We start from the raw sequence: 22,927 nt of genomic DNA on the forward strand, positions 1-22,927 counted from the left end.
TGTATTTCTTGCCTTTATTATATGGGACAGCTCAGGGTTTTCGTTCCTACCCTCACCTATGGTCATGCAGGATGGGTCATGACCGAAAGAAGGAGATCGCGGATACAAGCGGCCGAAATGGGATTTCTCCGCAGGGTGGCTGGCATCTCCCTTAGGGATAAGGTGAGAAGTTCAGTCATCCTGGAGGGACTCAGAGTAGAACCGCTGCTCCTTCGTGTTGAAAGGAGCCAGTTGAGGTGGTTCGGGCACCTAGTGAAGATGCCACCTGGGCGCCTCTCTAGGGAGGTGTTCCAGGCACGTCCAGCTGGGAAGAGACCGAGGGGTAGACCTAGGATCAGGTGGAGGGATTATATCTCTTCACTGGCCTGGGAGCGCCTTGGAATCCCCCAGTCAGAGCTGGTTGATGTGGCAAGGGAAAGGAAAGTTTGGGGCTCTCTGCTGGAGCTGTTACCTCCGCAACCCTGACGGAAAAGCGGGAGATGATGGATGGATGGATGGAGCTCAGGGTCAAAGATAGACAGGAAAGAGAGAGGGGTCAAAATGCAGCAAATGGTTGTGGGTCAGTGGCTCCAAATGGTGGGCAACTGTGTCACCACAAGGTCATATTCGCTATTGGTATCGGTTTTTTTTTAACTATTGAGTCCGCCCATTAACTGTCCAACCCCAAAAGCAAAACAAACCATACTTCACTAATTACGTGCATAAGTATGACAATTGAACATTGCCAGAAATGACGATAGTTTATCAAATGGAATCCCAAAATGAAAGCTCATAAAAGTCGTTAACTTAATGCAGTAAACTTTCTGCTAGAATAACGGTCTTTAATCTTTCCAGTTTTAAGTGCTCTGCGAGGAAAACTTAACCAGCTACAGACGTTTTATGACTGTTTTGCTTTCGGCTTAAAGGATATTGGAAAAATGATTTGTGGGGAACCTCTAGCAGACCTTTAAAAACGCATAATCTGAAAGATATGTGGCCACTGTCAGAGCACATGGGAAATGCCAGGTCACTGCATGCAACGTACAAAATGAAAAGCAACAAATAACAGAGCTGAGTGTCTCGCCATGGCCAACAGGTAGTGTCAGCTTCCTTTCACCAGAGAATCAGTTCTTACTCTTTTCTATATGACTTGTTTCCATCTCTTTTTGAATACCTTTTTTTTTTTTTTACTTTCTCTGGGTTTCCTGTTAACCTTGGAGAGCTTACTTCACCCCAGAGCCCTGACGACGGGTCACTGCCACAGTGGCGGTGGAGACGAAATATGAAAAGAGCCGACTGGCCCTGAAATATTTATGATTCTTTAGTGTTTTGATTGTATGAGTTTTGACAGCGAAGGCGCATTACTCTGACCCTATCCCCAAACAAAAGGCCTGATGTGTAGCTATCTGTTGTGACTTGGAGGGGTGAGGCAAAGTGCATGCTTTTTCACCGTACATTGAGTCTCCAAGCGTTGCCTGGTTTCTCCTCTCTGTGTATAAAATATTTCTGAGTATTTTCAAGAATTGATTCTCTGTCTTGAGATATTTGATCCTTTTCCACAATTTTCTCCAATATTATCTCTTCAGAGCAAAGTATGCTTGCCTTCGCTCCTCTCTCTGCCTTCTCTCCTCATTCAATCTCCCATCTCATTTCCTCCACCCTGTCATCTCTGCACCACATTCATAACGACAGATTGATGACTGCCTCTGCAGTGCCGCTCAGTGATAATAAAGTCTACTAGATTGGTCCAAACTAATTAACAACAAGCTGATTAAGTCTGTAAATTATTATTTAAATTATAAATTGTTATAGGCGGACATTAAATGGGTTTAAAAATATTAATTAACATGTCATCCTATGACTGAATGCATGGCCCTAGACTAACAAGTAATGGTAAAATAGCTGTTAAATTAGAATAAGTTGGATAAACACAAGTAAATAGAACAGATTTGACTTGTTTCACATAGAGGAGATCAACATACATCCTACCTTTCTGATATTTTCCCCACATTTAAATCCAAACAAAGCTTTGTGATCCAAACCGTTTTACTTTACTGTTTAATAGCACGCTGAGAGAAAGGATAATCCAGAATTGAGCTCACCGCATTGATGTTCTGTATGAATGCTGGAGCAGATCCCACAGTAAGGACTTTCATCATCAAAGAAACGTTCTCTCTTTTCGTTTGATACAGTTTCTCCCTGTAAATTCTGCACTGGCATTATTAGTGTCGATTGTATTTCTGCAGGTCTTTGTGAACTTTTTCAAACACCGCTTATTCCTGGTCGCAATCAGCACCCCAAGTTAAAGCTTTAAAATTGACAGTAGAAAACGCTAATGAATGCATAATGTTTATCATTTGCATTCGATTCAAACTTTATACCTTTTGTCCTTGCATTGATAGCAGTGGGGGACTATAACCATGCATTTATTTTACATGCATTTCAATTTTATGTTTATCAGTACATTTTTACTTCAACACAACAACATTTTAGCGGCAAATCTTACTACTTTTACATGTATTTGAAGCATTATTTACCTGTTACCTTAGAGATTAAATAACAAGCTATAAAATCAACTAATAAATGATGGTGTATTATTATAGGTAACGCTACATGGAAGTAAATTGCACAATTATAGCCGAATCAATGCAGCTATAATAATAACAATAGTATAAACGTGAGATTCTGTATAATGGGTATTTTTACTTTTGGTACCTAGTATAGTTTGATCCCTAATACTGGGTAAGATTTTTACTACAGTATTTTTAGTTGTTAGAAAGTATTTTTATGCCGTGGTATTTGTATACTTCTTCCACCACTGGTAGAAGGAGACTTATAGCAGACTGTGTTCTTAATGTTATTACAAGTCATTTCAAATTGATTTATTCAGTGCATAAAATACTTTATAGGTTTTGCTTATATAAGCATATTTGTCATAGTCTTAAATCTATATATGTGAAACCACTTCTGTAATGGCTGAGCTCCATTGGCTAAGTTGAGTCGTCAGTGACTGCTGAGCCTGTGAAGGCTCTGTGTCTGATCACATGAATCCTGCATGCAGTCTGTGTCTTTGTTCGCAGCTTGGTGAACCATGTGATCTCTCTGGTGGGATTGTAAATGGTCACAGCGAAGACTGAGGCATCTTTATTTTGCAGTCATATTTCTGCTCAAGTGGAACTTTGCGGACAAAAGCTCCTGCTGTGAAGCGTTCATCTAACTTTGTCATCAGCTAAACTGTCCTTAATGCTACTAAGACACACACACGCCGTTCTCCCCTCCTGCTTTCTTACTGAGCTGCAGGGCGTGCTGCCCCTTTTTCCACATGTTGTAAAAAAAAAAAAAAAGTATATTCTCTGTAAACGTTTGATGCTTTTATTTGTCTAGTTTTCCAATGGCAGCTCTTTTTTTGATATCAATCTCAGTTCTGCTGCCTGCCTGCTCTGACACAGAGTGGGATGAAAGGAAACGGTTGAACAAAAACAACCTTTTTTTTATTTATTTACTGTCAGCACACTTTGACAGGCGATGACATGGCGAAAGGTCCTTTGTTGAACATGGCTCAAAGTTTCTGTGTTCTGAATCATTTATATGCAAAGTAGCTGGCGACAGAATAATATAGCTAATCTGGGGATTTAAAATAAACCTGGAGAGCTGTTTAATATTAGAATAGAGTACTGTCAGCAGTGGCTCCAGTTTATTGAGTCGTTGTGAAAGTGCTCGTTCCCTTCCTGCATCTATCCTGGGACATGTTCAGGAAAGTCAGCAATACAAAAACATACACACCTGGTTTCTTGCCACCTGTCGAATGTGGGTGTGATATTCACACTTTTAGCTCTGCTTTTGTTCTCCACCAACCTGATAGAAATGATTGTCTGTGTAGCTGCTTTATTCTTAAGTTTTGTGCTACTCCACCAACTGCAACAAGTGCACCTTTCCCGGCTGTGTGCGTCATGTGTTTGTGTCCCCTGGTTTCTGTTGTGTTTTGCGCTTCTAGCAGCATTTTGTTTAAGCAGCACTTTTAATGAGCACTGTGCATGTTTTTTTCAAGCAGGTGAAGATGTTTGTTTGCATGTGTTTTGGCACATTGGTGTTTTTATATTTGAATCGTTTTTTGGGCCGTTCTAGCACATTTGCACTTGTCGGCCACCGTAGGGTTAACCTTCATTGCATACCTGTCACTTGAGGACAAAGTGGCTGCTTTTCAGTTTCAGAACTATGCTTGGGTAACAATGGAGGTTATTTTTAAGGGAGGAGTTACTGTGCAGTGGAGCAGCAGGGACAAAGTAATAAACAGTGTCAGTACTCTCTTTGTCAAACACACACACACACACACACACACACACACACACACACACACACACACACACACACACACACACACACACACACACACACACACAAACCTCGTCTTTTCTATAAATCCAATTGAAAATAATGGACACATTTCACAGTGCGTATTGATTTGCTCTTTGGCACAAAGCACTTACAAACATCTTGTCCTTAATGGCTGCATGTTGTGAAAAGACTGAACATTTTGGATGACATTCTTACACACTCACAGCCATGCAGGTAGGCATGTGAGAGCAAGAGAGGGACACAAATCAAGTGTGTAGGGACAACTTACCGTTACTCCACTGTTAGTGAAACCACTCTCCTCTAAAGCCGGCTTGTACAAAGACTTTGAGCAAGTCCCCTCTGGACAAAGGACATTTTCTTTTTTAAGTTTTAATTGCCAATGCTACAAAGTCACAGGCAGCAGAGGATGATAACGTAAGCAGGATGAATAATGTTAATAAGTATTACAGTGCTGGTGCAGGCACAATTTAGCTGTGTAAATGAAGATAAGACAGAAAACAAAACAACAAACAACAACCAAACCAAAACAATGTCCTACAGTAGTATCAATGTCAGACAAACACGGGCCATATTATAAGCTACACAAAGGAAAGTCTATAACAATAGCCATATGAAAAGCCTTTCAGAGCCTTCTAGCATTTCATTCCAAATAAACACCCAACATTACATAAACAAATAATGCTTTAAAGAAACAATATCTTATTTAATTGATGTGATTTTTGATTCAGTCTTGATTATGATAGCCTCAGGCTATTGATGGGGATTTGGCACATTTCTCCCGCATCAGAAAGAAGCCATCTGATTTGGCACTGTGGTTAACAGATTGTGTCAATAAGGCAGTCAGATTGCTGCCAGTCGCTTTATGAGACGGGTTGGAGAGGGAGCCGCACACAAGAGACCTCAAGCCTATAGAAGTCATTATTTCAGAAAATTAATTATTCATAAATCAAAGCTTAAAACTGGCTTCGGCTCCATCCAATTTAATGGCAGGGTCCAGCAGGTCTTAACTCCTTTAACACAGCAGCAGCAGCATTATCCATTGTGAGACTCTCTACAGGCCAGTTTGACTCATGTTGAGGCTGGGATGTTGAACAATCAAACACAACCAAAGTGTGATGAAGCAACAATTACATTTGGCTGGCAGTTTATTGAGATTAATATGAATGTAGTAAATGATTAGTTTGTGGTTTCCTGCTCAAGGCTCGTAAGAAGAAATACATAGGCTGGAATCTGCTAGCAATGAAGTTTGACTCTCAGGACTTTTAACTTGAACATATTGTTCCTAAAGTGTGTCGTTTAAAATATTTATGTTGACTAAGGTTGCATTGAAAAAGAAGTTGGGTGGAAAGGGATATATTTCTCCCCCTGCTGACTGAGATATTCTTGAATTTTCCAATTACTGCCACACTGACGCTGCTTTATTGTTCAGAGAAACTGTAAATAAGCTCATATGTTGTCTATTAAATAAAGGATGACAAGGTAGCCTAAATCACATGCTTTGATAAAAAATATCCCATTCAGGGTACAAGGCTAAACTTGTGTTTCATTTAAGTACATCACCAGACTAACTTGGTGCCACCTCCTTACCGGTACTTTCCCAATTACGCAAGCTAACCACTTTATTCTCCAGAAACGACAGCAAAAAAATCACTTTTATCGGGAAATGACTTTGAATCATCTGTGTGGTTTCACTTTAGCGTCAGCACAATCCCAGACCATTTCTAAATTATGTTTGCTGGTAAAGTGGTCCCTTAGAATAAAGTTTGCCAAGGAACAGTGTCCTCTCTCTGATTCGAGCCTCGGGTCTGACCTCGTGTCTAACAAGATGACGATTTTACTATCCATATTTCAACCATAAAATATAGTCAGAGTTTTATTTGCTGAACTTAGATATTTTTGGGATATACTTTGGTCATGCGTAATACAACTTAATTAGTCATTAATCCATTCCAGTTGCTGCATAATTCTGCTTCAGGTTTTGGCACTACCATGCTTCTGGAGTCTCTTGTGGATGACAGCAGGGAGCAGTGCTGGAGATGCTGTAGCTCACACAGCCGCTAGAAGACAAACGGTCCTCCCACCTCCCCAAAGCGGAGCGCAGGCTATGGAGCAGGAACTATTTTTTTTAATAAGCCGATGAATGGGAGTGTGCCCACCACTGGACCCTGACTCTGTGTGGAAGCGGGGCGCCTTAACGAACAGAGGCTCAGTATTTTTCTTTCAGAGAGACCCGGGGTGGAAAAGACGCAGCAATGACAGAGCAGCAGTCGTGCGCAGCGGCAACATAGACCAACTATTGTGGGGACGGGAGATTGATAACACAACTGGGCGAGCAACGAGCGCGGCAGATGTAATTTCCAAACGTTTCAGCTGGTTGGTTGCCAGTGGTGTGTTGGATGGGTTATTACCGCGTTCTCCTTTTCATTATCCACTGCTTCCAGCGTTTCCAGATTACTTGGGGATCTCGGACGGCTGCCTGTGAGGGAGTATCGCTGCAGAGACTAACGGGGAATGCCATGTGTCGTTGCGCGACATAGAAGCTCTTTGTGGGCTGTTTTTGCACCGGGGACAGGTGGTGCCGTGTGTGCGTGTATGTGTTGAAACAAACAGGGGGCACGGACACACAACCCCTGAGACAGTTGTCTTGGGGATGTCAGGCCGGCGAACGGGATCAGCTTTTGCCAGAGACAGGTGCGACAGGGAGGAGTAGTTTACAAAGCCCTGCACAGGATCTGGTAACGCACTAACAAGCCTACTCTCCCCTCTGATCACTCGGATTTTTTTGTACCCACGGGACTCACAACGAATCATACTGCCTTTTTCTCGGTGGCACCTTTCCCCCTGAAACCTGAGGTAAGTGACCCGAGCTGTCCGGTGTGAGTCTGCTGGTGATGGTGCGCTCTGGGGGCACAGGCTCTGTCGCGCAAGATGCTTTGGACACATTTCATTGCCTCTAATTTAACGGATTTAGTTGTGGTAATGGTCTAAGAGCCTGCACCAATACTGCTGATATGTAATCTTTTGCATCTAGACATTATGGAACTCAAGATATTCAATTTTATATTTTCTAATTTTATACTGCGTAGCTTGCAGCCACGCACAAAACAAGCAGCTCTCCTCTGTCCGGAGCCTGTAGAGGAGCTTCACCATCTATTGATTGTATATCGGCACATCTCCGATGTTGTGATTGAAAATGGCTGACAGTCATCAATGTATATTGACGAGGATCATTTGTTACTGTACATTATGGCAACACCTTGACATAATCCCTCAGTGTCATACTCACACCTTTTAATTAAACTGTTTTTCCTCTGAGAGCTGTTATTCTGAGAAATTTGGGACTTTCCTTGGTCCCCAAGGTGCTATATAAATACAAACATGCCTTGTGTCAGTAGGCAATTTGTCTTTTTTTGACATTAGCTTTGATTTAAAGGGTAAACCACATTTTCCTATCCAGTCAGTTGCAGATCTGTGAAATCAGTAAATGCGTCTCTGCCATGTGATTGGTCTAAATGTGCTCCTCACTTTGTGTCTTTCTCACAGTTGTTTCTAGTGTGTGATCGGATGTTTTCTGCTGGTGGTTGTGTTTGTTCTACTGTCCTACCCGCTGGGCCTTTGGTGTCCAAAGATCCTGCCTTCAGGCTCTGCCATCCCTCCCTCCGTCACTGTCCCTCCCTCTGCAGTTGCTGCTATCTTTACAGTACATTGAGCTAGTTGACTGGACACCGTCAGAAAGAATCACGTTTTTTCTTTTTGTGCAAGGACCGCTACCTCTCAATAGCTGGCTCCAAGTCTCCTAAAGTTTCTCCATTTGGGAGCTGCATGTTTTTGTTGTGGCCCCTGTTTCAAATTCAAATTTCCTTTCAGCTGCCTTTTGTCCGGCGGCGAGGTTTGTGGACTGGAAAGAGAGACAGAGGAGTAAGTAAAGTCCCCGGAGGGTCAGAGCATTCCTATAATGAGTCCTAGTGTGTGTGTGTGTGTGTGTGTGTGTGTGTGTGTGTGTGTGTGTGTGTGTGTGTGTGTGTGTGTGTGTGTGTGTGTGTGTGTGTGAGAGAGGAGAGAAGAGCAGAGCAAGAGAGAAACACATCTCAAGAAAGGGAGACAGTGCTCCTTGTCCACTGCAAAGGTAGACGCCAGCAAGGGAATACCTGCACCTCCACTAACCTTTCTGTCACACTGACTGTGTCAATCAGACCAGGAGGACAAGAGCCTCTTTAATTCCCCTTCCTCCAGAATGTCACCAACTCTGACAGCCTGGAGGAAGGGGTGCTGCCACAGTTTAAACAGGGATCTGTCCTCCTTGCTGCTCAGACTATACACCAGGGGGTGACGTTCTGCACCAGAATGTGTGTTGGACCAAAACAAAAGTGCACACAAGGGAGATACTGTAGGTGGTAAAAGGGAAGAAGTTGAAATGACACATGAAAGGAGATGGTATCATAAACTAGCTATTGTCTAATTAGTGTTGCAGTGTTGGAGCTTCTTTGGCATGACATGAGAAACACTAGCGAACTCTTCTCTCATGTGCTGACATCCTCTTGTAGGCCCATCACGTCACCAGTAATTACAAGAGAAGTGCTATCAGAGGGAATGAATTAATAGACAACAAAGGGAAACACCTTGTCTGATACGATCTCTAATCTTCTTATTGTACCGGATCTAGTCTTCTTTGTTCAAGGACAAAACACTTTGCAAGAGTTATGAATAGAATCATTTTGCCCGTGCTCCAAGTCATCTCTGAAGTTTTTAAGGGAAACTGTCTTAAAAAACATGTAAACCGTCTCACCAAGTTCAGGAGGAGGTTTTAAACATGATTTGGGAACCAACATGATCAAGAGTAAGACCTCAGAGCTTGTGAACTGACACATTTGGCACTTGTAGTTTCGCTGTAACCAGACCAGAATTATTAGCAATCTACTGATAAGTAACTTTAGTTTTAAAAATATTGAAGGATTTTATGAGGATCTACTTCAAAAGAGTTGGATTTCTCTCTGCAGGCAGGGAAGCAGTGAAAAATGTTTTCTCAGTCTTATATAAATAACCAGACTGAAGGAAGTTATTCCTGCCAAAACAAGTGACTCAGTAGGGGGCAAGACTGCACAGGCCGACATAAGGAAAGCAATCGAAGGAACATGGTACCTGATGTTAAAGCTGATGTCCTGAACACTAAAAGTGATTAGTGGAGAAAGTCAAACAGGATAAAAAAAGCAATAGTTGCAAGTGAAAGCCTAATGCAGGAGCAGGATTGTGTGCCAATGGAGAACTCAGATAACAACACTAAATGTGTGCCTAGGAAACCAGACAGAGGGTTTGGACCGTTCCAAGGTCCCAGTGCTGATGTCAGTTTCTGGCAATGTTTTCTTCGTCCCCAGTGCTTCTCCTCGCAGCAGCTTAACAAACTGCTCGCTGGAGCTTGGCTAATCCTTGGCTAGCTGTGCCCAGTGATTTATTATAAAGTTAGTTAATTTGGGGAGATCGGGCAACATCCCACCATACACACATGGCCCTGACAGATCCCCGCTGTCTTTACCGCGTAGTCTGAATCGCCAATTAGTTTGAAGAATGGTTTGTGTAAGTGTGGGAGTGTAGGTCATTAAGAAAAAAGAGATCGGCCTGTGTCTATCAGAAAGACACATAAGCAGCTTTGTACATCACATTGTGTCTGTTTGCCTTCCTGTCTTTTATGGACTGTGTGTGTGTGTGTGTGTGTGTGTGTGTGTGTGTGTGTGTGTGTGTGTGTGTGTGTGTGTGTGTGTGTGTGTGTGTGTGTGTGTGTGTGTGTGTGTGTGTGTGTGTGTGTGTGTGTGTGTGTGTGTGTGTGTGTGTGTGTGTGTGTGTGTGTGTGTGTGTGTGTGTGTGTGTGTGTGTGTGTGTGTCTGTGTGAGTCAGTCCGTCTGCGCCCTACACTTGTGTGATTCAGCAGTGTCCAGCCTCGGTTGAATGGGTGCCCTGTCTGTGCCTCGTTTCTGACACCAACAGCCGCTCTGCACCCTTTGCCTCTGAGCAAGTGTTGCGCCCTATGTGCTAAAATAACAGGTGCTTCTAAACAATGACTTAATCTCATTCTCCCACCTCCCCCGCTGAACCCTGGCAGGGTCACCTGTGGGCCTGGGGGCAGCTCTAGCATAGAAATAAAAAATGAGTATATAGGTACGACCAATCACGTTTCTCCATTTATGTTCGGAGCACATAGACCTCGTCAAATTGTTCTTTTGTTCTGCATTCACAGAATCTACTACCAGAACATTTCCATAAACCTGGATTCAACATTAAAGCTAAACTGAAGTTGGTGAGGGTGGGAAGCTTCTCTAACCATCTTATGATCTAACTTCTGGCCCGCTATCCAGTACCTACACTTAAATGGGCACCCCACTGTTTTTGCACACAGTAATTTTATCCATCATGGAGAGTATTACTCATCCTGTGAAAAGCAGTTGTGTAATGTCTTTTGTTAGTCTGCATGGAGCAGTCCAAAATGTGTAAAAACAACCCTGAGGATGTCCTCTGGGAAATGTCTGATGTAATACAAAGCCTTCATTACAAACTGAAGGTATAGGGTTAGAACGATGTGGGCATTTTAAAGGGAAAGGGGGTTGCATTATAGGAATTAGAGGCTTCATTGATTTTGGAGATTTATCCCAAACTAGGGAATACAAGTCATGATATATTGGCCTGTGCTGCTTTGATTTTAAACAATTCCTTATCTTTTAGTGTCTTGCAAGTCCCTTAACTTTATAAAAGTGCACTTCCAAACAGCCCTTTAAATCCCCTTTGCAGTCTATGTTTTCATGCACTGCTTTACATTAGACTGAGTTAAAAGCAGTTTATTACAAGAATACCCGACATAGTTTCTCTCTGTTTCTCATGTTTCAATTCCTTACATTTTGTTCATGCAGGTTATTTTGGTTTTTGTTCTGAGAAAGGGGAAATGGACAATTTTGTTGTGGTACCCATAGAAAAAATAACCCTTAAATTGAATCAATACTTTCAAAAAGTTTCCTCAGAACTATTTTGTGGAAAGAGTTTCAAATGAAAACAGCACAGGAGAACGAGGAATTGAGATTGCTTGCAATTCACGTGAACAGAGCCTTCAACGTCCCTCTTCCTCTTGGAGCAATTGAGTCGTAAGGCCGAACATTTGAACCTAATTACATTTCAATATTGCACGCATGAACACCTGTGTTTCCTTTCGTCTCTCCTGAGCTTGCATAGTCTTATATTTCTCTGGGTTTTGGCCAAACCAAGGCAGATGTATTAGAAAAGTCCTCTGTGGGACCTGAGCTCAAATCTATTGAGCTGCCAGGTCTGGGGGCTCGAGTTGACCTGACACCCCGGCCTCTTTTTCTTTTTCTCACATTCTTTCTTTAACATTCCCCCCTGCTTATTTCCCTTCGCACATTCAGCCTCCATACCGCTGTTCTCCTCATTACCTCTCTTCTCTTTCCTCCCCCCTATGTCCTTCACTTTCCTCACTTCCGCCTTGGCCCCCCTCTCTCTATCCTTTTCCTCTGGACCTTGATGTCAAGGCCTCTCAGGCAGTGTGGTCTCTGTCTGCAGGCTGTCAAGGCAGGGACATTGCCCACTGGGACCCTGAATGGGACAAATTGACCGTAACAATGTTCCCACTTAGCATGTGGATTCGGAGAAAGAGAAGGTGAAAATGAGGGCCTGATGATTGAGGGGCAGGCCAACCACACCGGGGGGAGAGGGAGAAGGGGGAGGAGAGCAGGACAGCTCTGAAATGTATGAATATAAGACCTTAAGTCACACACGTCGTCTTTTTTCAAATCCTCCATTCACACACCTTCTCGCTCTTTTGTGCGCTCATACGTGCACCAACTGCTTTTCTTGTTATTTTTTGCCCAAGGCAAGTGCCGCGGTTGCCATAGCAGCAAAACACGTTTCTGTACGACCCTGGGATCACACACACACACACACACACACACACACACACACACACACACACACACACACACACACACACACACACACACACACACACACACACACACACACACACACACACACACACCGTTCTCAAGGCCTAGATGCCTTCCAGGGGGGTTGGTCAGGCCTGGAAGTTGGATCTGCACTAAGGTGCTACCACTGCCTCACAAAGGGTCAAGGATCATCCAGCCCCCTTTTAAAATGCAATAAGGGCAATAGCCCATTGGGACCAACTCCGCTTTTAATCACACACCGCTGCTCCCCCATCATCTGCTCTCTCCCTTTTATCTTTTAATCACTTGTTTTTCCAGTCCTGTCTTCCTTTCACTCTCATCTCTCCGCCTGTTTCACAGCTTTTATACATCCAGTGCAATGCCAAGGAAGCCAGAATAGATGAGAAAGTTCAAAGGAGGAATCTCAATATAGTCAGTAATAAGCTCACTTCCCTATTTCTTTTTTAAAACTTCTCTCTTTTCTGGTTGCTCTTATTGGCAGCCACAGGGTAGCTTCTCCTTGGAGTTTGTTGAGTCTATGATTTCAATATTTTTTGTCTTTGCCCTTTAACTGTGACAGATTTTCTTGGAGAAGTTGGAGAGATATCATGTTGTGCGAGCCTGAGGTGGCACAGTATGACAGGAACAAAGAATGCAGCTTCCATCACCAAAGGCCAAGTGGCTGTTGAATAAAGATGCTTCCCGTTGGTAAAACTGGCATTCCATGTAGGCTTATTGTACCTCCACAGGGGGAGTGAGTGAGTGTGTGTGTGTGTGTGTGTGTGTGTGTGTGTGTGTGTGTGTGTGTGTGTGTGTGTGTGTGTGTGTGTGTGTGTGTGTGTGTGTGTGTGTGTGTGTGTGTGTGTGTGTGTGTGTGTGTGTGTGTGTGTGTGTGTGTGTGTGTGTGTGTGTGTGTGTGTGTGTGTGTGTGTGTGTGTCTGCTATATTTGAATAATGTAGGCACTGGGGACTCTTCCATTCTCTGTAGCAATGAGAAAGACATTTCCATCAGTATGAACTGAATCCGGCTGGCAGCGTACTATGATTGGTACTGTGGGAGACGGGATGAAAAGAGGGGGTAGACATGATGGAGATGGACACTAACTTTTTACTTCCTGTACACTGCTTAAATGTGGCGGTGTTCCAAAGTGCATTTTTGCTTTCATTTGTTCTGTAGCTCCTCTTACGAGTACATAGCTACTGTTGCAAAGAGAACGCACATTAGTGGGACACTTCGCAACATGCGCCTTGAACTATGACCCTGTCGCTTGTGTATTCGCTTCTCAAAGGATTGTGTGTCAGAATAGCATACTGCAAAATGCCACTAAATGCAGTAGGACTTCCTGGTATTTTTTGGCAGCATACTGCATTGGCATGTATGGTGTAATACTAAATATTTTTCTGGCAAACTCAATCATATGGTAGTATGGGTATTGGAACGCACCCTGTGTGAGTGAGCTGAATGTTTTTCCATGGACTGTTTGCTTGTAATTAAAGAGCGTACTCATTGCTTTCGCTCCCCTTTCTCTCTTTCTCTCTCTCTCACATACACACACACACACACACACACACAACACACACACACACACACACACACACACACTCACACACTCACACACTCACACACTCACACTGTCATGTCTGTGTCGCTCACACTTTGATGATCCGTGACAGCAGAGCGGCCAGTTAAAAATGGAAGCAACTATTGAGGGGCCATGGTTAGGAAGAGACAGTGGACTGGTCCCATAAACCACCCAGAATACATGATTACACACTGCCACTATGAAACACACACTTGAATATTCCCCAAAACACAAAAGCACAACAAGCCTGGAGCAGTATATTCCACACCAGCACTCATACAGCAATCATATTATTCCCTCCCCTGACATGATAAAAATACTATCACTTAATTCTATTATAGTATTCACAACACACTTTTTACTCAGTTCCCGGTTTTATTTCCCACGCCGAGTGGCTGGGATCCCTGAGCAGATAACTAATAAGACTCAGTTTAACTGCAGTTTGGGTGAAAAAACAATGCGTGGAGAGGATGCTGGTCATAAACATCCTGAATCATTTCCAGCGTTAGCGCTGCGTGAATCTGAAGAAATCATGCCCTCTGGGCCAGAATGGTGTTATCCTGCTGCTGTGCTATAGCTGATTCATTTCTTATGGGAACGTCCAGCCCCAATGGCTCTATCCTGTAGTTTTATGGTCGCAGAGAAGCTGCAAAAATAAAATGAGAATGTTCTCATTGGTCGTTGACAGAATTGTTTACGACCGCAGCTGCAGCTTCAGCTTTTGTTGCTCGGTTTTAAGTTTGGGACTGTATTCTTCTGAAAAAAATGTAAATGTCTGCTCATTTTGCTGCCAAGCAACCACTTGTATTGTGCTTTGAGGTAATTAACAGCTTAATGCGTTCAGTGACCTGGGGGAGTCAGTCGTGCTGAAAAAACAAAAAGAGAACTCTGGCTTGCTGGCACTGGGTGCGGGGCAGTTGGCAAAGTGTAAGGACAGAGCAGAGACTGTGACCTGCTGCTGTCTCTCTGCACTCTGTGGGAGGAAAGTGAAGAGAGAACGATGAACAGGAGTGGCGAGAAAGAGCAGCGACATGTTGACGGGTGAAGCTGAACTGTAAGGTAATGGGGAAAAGTAGAGAGGCATGGAGCTTAGGCTGGAAAATAGTGGAAGAGTCTTAGAGGGAGGCTTGATCAGCTTCTGCTGCTGTTGGGAAGTGGGTCCTTGAATGTACTCGCCTAAATTAACGGCTCAGAAGCACCAATTAATGTACAGCCTCGCTGTGGGTCCCTGCTGTGCTGAATCAAAGAAGCCTTGCTGTGCGGTGCGTCTGCTCATCTCCTAAGCATGTGTGTGTGCTCTCACATTCACACTCACACCCCCCTCACACACACATAGGGGATTTTAGCCAAGAAGCTCGAGCCAATAAAAGAAAGATGAAATGAAAGTGTAGCATGGAGCTAAAAGCTGAATGTCAAGGTTAAAGAACAAAAGTATGGTGATTCGGGCTTTGTGAATAAGTGGCGAATGGGATGAAGGGAAGGTGACGTTTGATGACAAGATGAAATAAGGAGTGGAGGAGGGAGAGTGTGTTCTCCAAGGGTGGGCCTCACAGAATCTGACCCATCTGGAGGCAACAGGTCTGGTGACAGCAGGCGGGTTCCCAATCCAAGTATCGCATCCGCCAGCCAAGGTCTCCGCATATCCAAGACCTGTAAAGACCCAGCCAATCCCCTCGCAGTCTGGAACAAACCACTTCAGTATGACAGATATGCCTGTTTGTTATGCTGGCGTGTGGATTATAATTGTACAAATTGAAAGTGGATGGCGTATATTAGCATCGCTGTCAGAGATGAGTGGATTCTGTGAGGACGGTAGACGCTCCGTATACCGAGGAGTTATGTGGAAATGATAGAACAGGATTTAGGCTTCTTCACATTAAATCTGTTAATGCAGTACATTATGTCGCCGGCTGAATTCATTAACGTTAATTTCTCTTGATACAAAAAGGGCTAACAATAGCAGTCACAAACCAATAAGCCACAAAAGCAGAACAAATAATTGATATCCTACACACATAACAGCCACTTCCAAAGCCTGCGTGCTGTCACAATAGAGCTGTTGATTGGCTAGTCCTCTGTACCGGGGTTTTTCTCTGGTTGCTGTGCATTCAGAATACCATGGCTAGCGTGTTCACAGTAGCTAGTGGGTCATTCGTATTTGCATGTAAATGTTTTTCACCCCTTGGCTTGGCTGGTGGGGCAATCAGAAAGGCTCTCTGTCTGCATCACTAAGAGGGAGGCTGCAATGACTGACTGTGACATTCAGAGCTCAGGCCAGGCTTCACCCTTTGCTTTCATTCGCTTGTTCGCTCACACGTTCATTTTCTGTGGGAAGGAGAAGGCAAAAGACAGGAAAGGGTGTTTTTTTGTGTTCATGTGATATCTCGTCAGTAGTTTCTTTAGTGTGTATTCACAGTCCCTTTCTTAACGTCTTTATTCCCTCCATACATGAGAATCAGACCATGTCATCCCACGTCCTCCTACCTCATCATCCCGTCCGCGGAGCCTCAGCTTGGCCACCTCCGTCGTCCCATGGCGCCACCGAGATACTCCGACCAGCATGACTCACACAGACGCTGCCACAAACACACACACCTCCCACATGGCGATGATGGATGCATGTGCAAAACACGTATCTGTGCGACGGAGGAGTGTTTGTGCTTGACTCATGTAGCACATTGCAGGGTTTGGCAGTCTATCAGGCATTTATCGGCCTCTGTCATCAAATGAAACATGGTCCTTAAGGTCTCCGAGCTCCACCAGCTTGTTTATTCTGCAGATTGACGGGACGTTTGGGGGACTCTGAAACTCAGGAGGGATTCAATGTTTTGAATGAAAAATGTCAGAAAGGAAATGGGCGTATTAGTGAGTGAAGCAAAGAGGCCATACGAATAAAAAGACTCCCTTCCCTCACTGTTGCAATGTGTGTTTATGCCATGGATATGTCCATTTAACTGACGGTATTTTAAACATGTCTGTTTAGTGAACCACAAAGCTCCACTGTGGAGTAATCCTGCTCCATTTGGTGCTCATTTTCTGCCCAACACTGATGTAGGCAGCGCATCCTTGTCTGAGTGTGTAACCTTGTCTCTGCCAATGTGGGAAAGTTGTGTGTGTATATACTCATTCTAAATAAACACAAAAACTATTTTAAAAGTTTCTCATTTCTAGTTTATTCTCGTGTGCGTTTGATGTGACAACACTTCAAACGATTCCTGTAATCCTTGTCTTTGACATTTGAGCGCTCGATTGTTGTACAGTATCCCCATTATAGGATGTTACTGTATGGTTTGACTGCTTCTAAATGGAAACTTTGGTTTGTTGCTGTCATCATGGTATTTACTGTTGTTGTGTATTGGCTGCTTTTGGATAAGACCTTTTGGGCCTAAATTGCCTGCATATTGGCATTTTAGTTTTACACAAAAGGCCAAAGCATTGGTTGCACTTTGCTTGTTTCTGGGCTCACAGTCTACTTGTTTTAACTCCTCATCAGTAACACATACCTCAACATGTGACCCATGAAGCCACTGCTCCTTTTGTCCAGGTTCTTACCTTGCATCTTCAAAACCTCATCTGCCTCAACACCCTGTTTTGAGCATCAACACGTAGCTCACTTGTTACCTGCTGTAGCGGCTCTAACCTTTTCAACAATTATCTGCTTGCTCCTTATAAATAGCCTTGCTTGTTCTGTATGTTTCATTTCAAAACCAACCACGCTCTCCCCTTGGCTCTTCGCAGCAGTACAGGGAAACTCGATCCCAGTGTCTAAGCCCAAGTAATAAACAAGACAGAAAATGCCCTGAGAGCCAGCTCTTGCAGGCCTGAGATATGTCATGCACCATGATACATCCAGGGTGCTGTCACAAGGAGGAAAGTGTTGACTGGGGTTTTTTTTTTTTGATTGCATGAATGTTGAAGAAAAAAAGCTATAAAAGCCATGTTGTTGCTGTAATAGCAGATAAGCAGACCCCATCGGCCAAAAAACCCAAATCAGAATGGTTTTAATTTGCTCTCCCCCGTAGAGGCGAGCTGAAGGCTATGTTACAGAAACAGTGATGTGCATTCCTCCAGCCAAATGTTAAAGATGGCAGCTATTCTTGAGGGAGGATTTTTTTTTTGTCATGGCTTGCCTGCAGACAGTGCCACTCCTTCCTGGTGGACAGTCTTTATTTATTTTCCACTCTTTCTCTCAGTATTTTGGCTCGGTCAGCTTCACCTGGCATGGAGATCCTCTCTGCTGTCATCAGCACCATTAACGACCACAACAAAGTAGCTTTGAAGCTCTGCAAGGCTTAGTCCGTAATAGGAGGACAGCTCCAGGCTCACAGTATAATGGAGGTAAAGCTCAGGGGCTCCACTGTTTGCTCCTTTTCGTTCACATTTCTGCCCTTCATAAGATACGGCTCTGGACCAATTACTCTGTCTGTTTGTTCGTCTACTTTTCTTACTGCCTCTCATCTCACATTAAAGGTGACGTTGACAAATGCAGCAACAAAAATCATAACTGTAACGAATAAATGAAGCTGAGGCACAACGGTAAAAATCATCTCTCTCTGGAACTCATTACAAGACAGAGGTAACAACTGCTGGAAGCTCAGCCTTCATTGCTGTCTCTTCTGTTAATTGGACGCATTGTGTTAATTTCCTTTGCCGGTTTTTAAATCTTAATCAGACGTTTAATTTACAGTCTTGCCGGCTCAGAACATCTTCATCTCCGTCTCTTCTTCCTCTGCTTGTGTCTCCATGGTTTCCTCTGTTTGTTTAGTAGTCAAGTGGGCAAGGTTCTGTGTGTGTGTGTGTGTGTGTGTGTGTGTGTGTGTGTGTGTGTGTGTGTGTGTGTGTGTGTGTGTGTGTGTGTGTGTGTGTGTGTGTGTGTGTGTGTGTGTGTGTGTGTGTGTGTGTGTGTGTGTGTGTGTGTGTGTGTGTGTGTGTGTGTGTGTGTGTGTGTGTGTGTGTGTGTGTGTGTGTGTGTGTGTGTGTGTGTGTGTGTGTGTGTGTGTTTGAGTGTGTGTGTGTGTGTGCCCCTGGCTGTGTGTGTAAGCACTGTAGGTGGTTAGGTTAATAAAACAGTGTCTTCTGCCTGGTCTGGCATTAATTCAATGTGGCCTGTGAAAATGTGAAGGGGATTATATGTCTGGCAGTCTGTCCGTAGAAGAAGCTACTGCGAGGAGCCTTCATTAATATAATAACACAGCTTCAATATGTGACTCACACACAGACATCTAATGCCCGCATGCTAGACCCTCCACAGCCACCTCACTTCCTATTTATAATTTTTGTTACCTTCACAAAATTCACCAAAAGCTAAGAGTTGGAGCTGATTACGCTCGCAGCAGTCACTTTCAGCTCAGCATTCCTCCGCCATTGTCAAGTCGGTTCCCCATAGCTGATAAGAAATAATTGCCAGTGTGGCAGTTGACTTGCTTTTTCCTTGAGAGTTGCCATCGAGGCTGAAGCGGGCTTTGAGACTCTTTTTGTTCCCGTGAAAAGGCTACATCAATATCTTTGTCTGGAGGTGGGGAGATTTCGTTTGCATCTGATAATCCCTTTTCACTCTTGAAATTAGTTTCTCTCTCTTGAGGCTAACGTGCAGAAGCAAAATTACAAATGAGCGAGGATTACAAATGTAAAAGTGTGAAACAGAACAGATAGGGGAATAAGTGGACTGTGTGTGTGTGTGTGTGTGTGTGTGTGTGTGTGTGTGTGTGTGTGTGTGTGTGTGTGTGTGTGTGTGTGTGTGTGTGTGTGTACGTGTGTGTGTGTGTGTGTGTGTGTGTGGCATTTCTGCTTGCAATCAAGGACTCTTACTGGAATACTCACCTGATTGAAATGAATAGATTCCTGGTTAGTGGATAAAGGAGGAGGAGAGTGGGGGTGTGTTGAGTGGCAACCAGAGGACTCATCAGTCATCGCACACACACACACACACACACACACACACACACACACACACACACACACACACACACACACACACACACACACACACACACACAGGCTGGCTCATTAAAGAACCTTAGCACCTCTGGCTACACCAACGCGAGCCAACCCCAAAACAGAAGCTAAGAGGGGATGCTCACCTGGGCCACCCTGCTGGTTAGAGGGCTAGAGCTGAGCCTCTGGCAATATTTAGGTATTATTCATTAGCATCCATGCACAAACTAATGAAGAGCCTGGAGAGAAAGGGAAAGACCAATCGAACTGAATAAAGAAACAAAAACATGCACACAAGCTTCAGCACACACACTTGCACGCAAACAGCCGGGCGCAAAAGCTGCTCAGCTAACAACCGCTGATGTTTTCACAGAGGAGCTGATATTTAGTTGGACTTAAGGCTTAGAGTGCCTTTGTAAGTGGATGTAGAGATTTCAAAGCAGAACACTCTCCCTGAGCCAGACAGCCGTGTATTTTGGTGAACTAGTTCTCCTTCATCTGAGTACCAGGGGACAAAGACACACAGGGGAGGCTAGTCGTTATAGAAATAGCCTTTTATAGAGTTTTTGATCATAAGCACAACTCCTGCCTCTTAGAGTGTTTGTAGGCATTTTACAACCCCCCATGACGGCTTGCATCAGCATAACTTTCAGGAGCGCTGTATTGATTGTGTCAAGGCGGTTTCAGAGGCAAAATATTGTTATTTAGTCTGTGTGCACGTCAGGACATTTTGTTATTGTTGTCGGGCGAATTAGTAGCCTTGCTCCGAAAAATGGGTTTGCTTATTTTTGAAGACTCAGCAAGTGTGCAGCCAAGGCAGCTAGTTTCTCTTCCAAGGCCTCCCGAGAGTGAACCCCGAGGACCTGGGCTAATTCTTCTGCATCACATTACCATTCTCATTAATGTGACTGATTATACACTCAGAACGAGTGAGCCACAGTCGTGAGCCAACAAGCCAAAGTGTTTACTGGCACATAAGTGTGAAAAATCAGGATGCCCACTCGTGTTGAGTCATTTGGGTCTTGCTTCACTCTGACGGCTGCGCGCGGGCCTCTGACATCTCATTCTATGACAGAAATGCATTTCCATCTTATTTAGACGGTGATTTATTACGTGGGGCTGGTGTTTTGTGTCGGTGTTTGATTACGAATGAGATAATTTGCAGAGGTTAGAGCTAACTGCATGTTTTCGTTGGTTTTGATCACGTACTTAATTAACCTTTCGTGTTGAACTGTGTAGGACGTTATGTAACCGACTTTACATGCCATTCAAAAGTACCAGCCTAACACGTTTTAAAGAGGTTTTCATATATTTTTTAAGAAGCAAGCAAGAAGATTGAGTTTTGTCTAAGGTTTTTGTAAGGAAAGCAGTAGTTGTTTTCCTTGTAAATCCTCTTTTTTCTTGTGTATTGCTCGAAAGAGGTCCTAACAATGCACACAATGATTCTGAATCTGGGAAAATATCGGTAAACAAGACAATTACAGTCTCATTCTTCTCAGTGCACTAATTGGTGACCCTGAATGAGTTAAAAAAGTAATAACAGTTAATAATGTTTGAGCCATTTCAGTGATAATTAGATATTGTGCAATGACTGTTTGAAATGCAGACAGACTTCAAGGATAGAAAAAACAACCCCCCCCCCCCGGAGTCATCACACTGTCCCGGCTATAGCCATTATGCGTTTCACTACAACTGGAACACAACATAAACACCCTGTTATTTCCGAAAAATGTGCTCTCTTTAAATCCCCTTAGAATAGCAAAATGGAAACAGTTCTGGCCTCTGACGTTTGCTGAGTTTGGATGTATTTTTAATCAGTGTACTCCTTTATATAGACCCACCCAATGTCCATATATAACTGAACAGAGATCCCATCTTGTTCATTCAGTTCATGTCAATCTTAATTTATCATGCAGGGACACTCTTAGGAGAGTCAAGTTTACAAGTTACAATAAAGGAAAAGCAGAGAAGTGCATTAAAAGATAATATTACTAGCTTTAGTTTAATCATGCCCTGAATTATTTTACTGAAGCTTCACATGCTACCCAGAATATACAACATTAAAGATGTGTTATTCCAGGAAACGGGAGCAAATGGCCTAGGATCTCATGTAATGGTGTGTGAAATGCAGCCTGGCACTTTTACTCTGAAATAATAAAGTCTTTGCTTTGGATGGATGATGCCTTCAGTGAGAGAGATCTGTTATTATGCGATCAGGCTTGATCACCATCAGGCTGCACTCCCAAAGCTATCTATATAAATTAGAAACAACGAGAAATGGAAAGGGGAACCAATGGAAACTAAGATGGCACAGCGATGCTTTTCACATATTGTATTATTCACACTCAATGTGCAACATATGGAGTAAATGTACTGAAAGCATTGCTAATCTCCACCTATAACACAAGTTTAAAATAAAAGTTAGGTATGCTGGTACGCCAACAATGTTAACTGAATTCATAGTGGGACATTAAACTCAACTTAGACTTACAATGCTTCATAAAATAACAAATAATTATGAGGTATGAAAAAAGTAACCAGAAATTGACTTGAATTTAAAATGACATATTCATCTGTTTTCATGAAGTTCAGGAAAAGGTGATTTTATGAGCCCTAGTGATCACAATATTAATGTGTGATAAGATATCTTGTGTATATATTCTTATGACTGTTTTAGTTGGTTCAAATAGAGATATGCAGAATTAACTAATCCTCAAAGGTCTTTTCTTCTACTTCTTGTCAATGCTCTATTGTCAATGGTTGTGTGTTATGGATTTTGGTTGCACACATTGGTTTAACTTAACTGAACACAAATCCTGGTTGAAAATCAGGACGATTCAATGGTTTGCGTAGCTGCTCAGGGAAGTGCAAACACACTGAAACACATTGAAATGAATGGCCATGGTCTAGGTATTGTCAGGCTTTTGGTGTGAAAGTAGGGTAAGAATCAGCCACAGTCCTGCACACTGGCCAGAGTCCTTTCCTCTTATGTCATTGTATTTCTGCCCTCTGTCTCCCCCACTATTGACCTCCCCAGGGCTATCAGAAACAATTACCTAGATTGTATCAATAGAGTCAGTGAGCAGGTCACGGCATCAGTATCACAGTCTCAGGTCAGTGGCAGTGAATGAGGTC

General features: G+C 43.3%; 1 protein-coding gene across 1 annotated transcript in view; it reads left to right on the forward strand.

The window, feature by feature from the left end:
* The first annotated feature begins 6,517 nt into the window (after positions 1-6,517).
* Positions 6,518-22,927, forward strand: part of sema6bb (sema domain, transmembrane domain (TM), and cytoplasmic domain, (semaphorin) 6Bb) — a 134,312-nt gene continuing 117,902 nt past the window's right edge. The window contains 1 exon segment of the mRNA XM_063892269.1: positions 6,518-7,188. The gene's annotated coding sequence lies outside the window, so the exon portion shown is untranslated.

This window comes from Eleginops maclovinus, chromosome 9 (genome assembly GCF_036324505.1).
Source record: "Eleginops maclovinus isolate JMC-PN-2008 ecotype Puerto Natales chromosome 9, JC_Emac_rtc_rv5, whole genome shotgun sequence".
Lineage (NCBI taxonomy): Eukaryota > Metazoa > Chordata > Actinopteri > Perciformes > Eleginopidae > Eleginops > Eleginops maclovinus.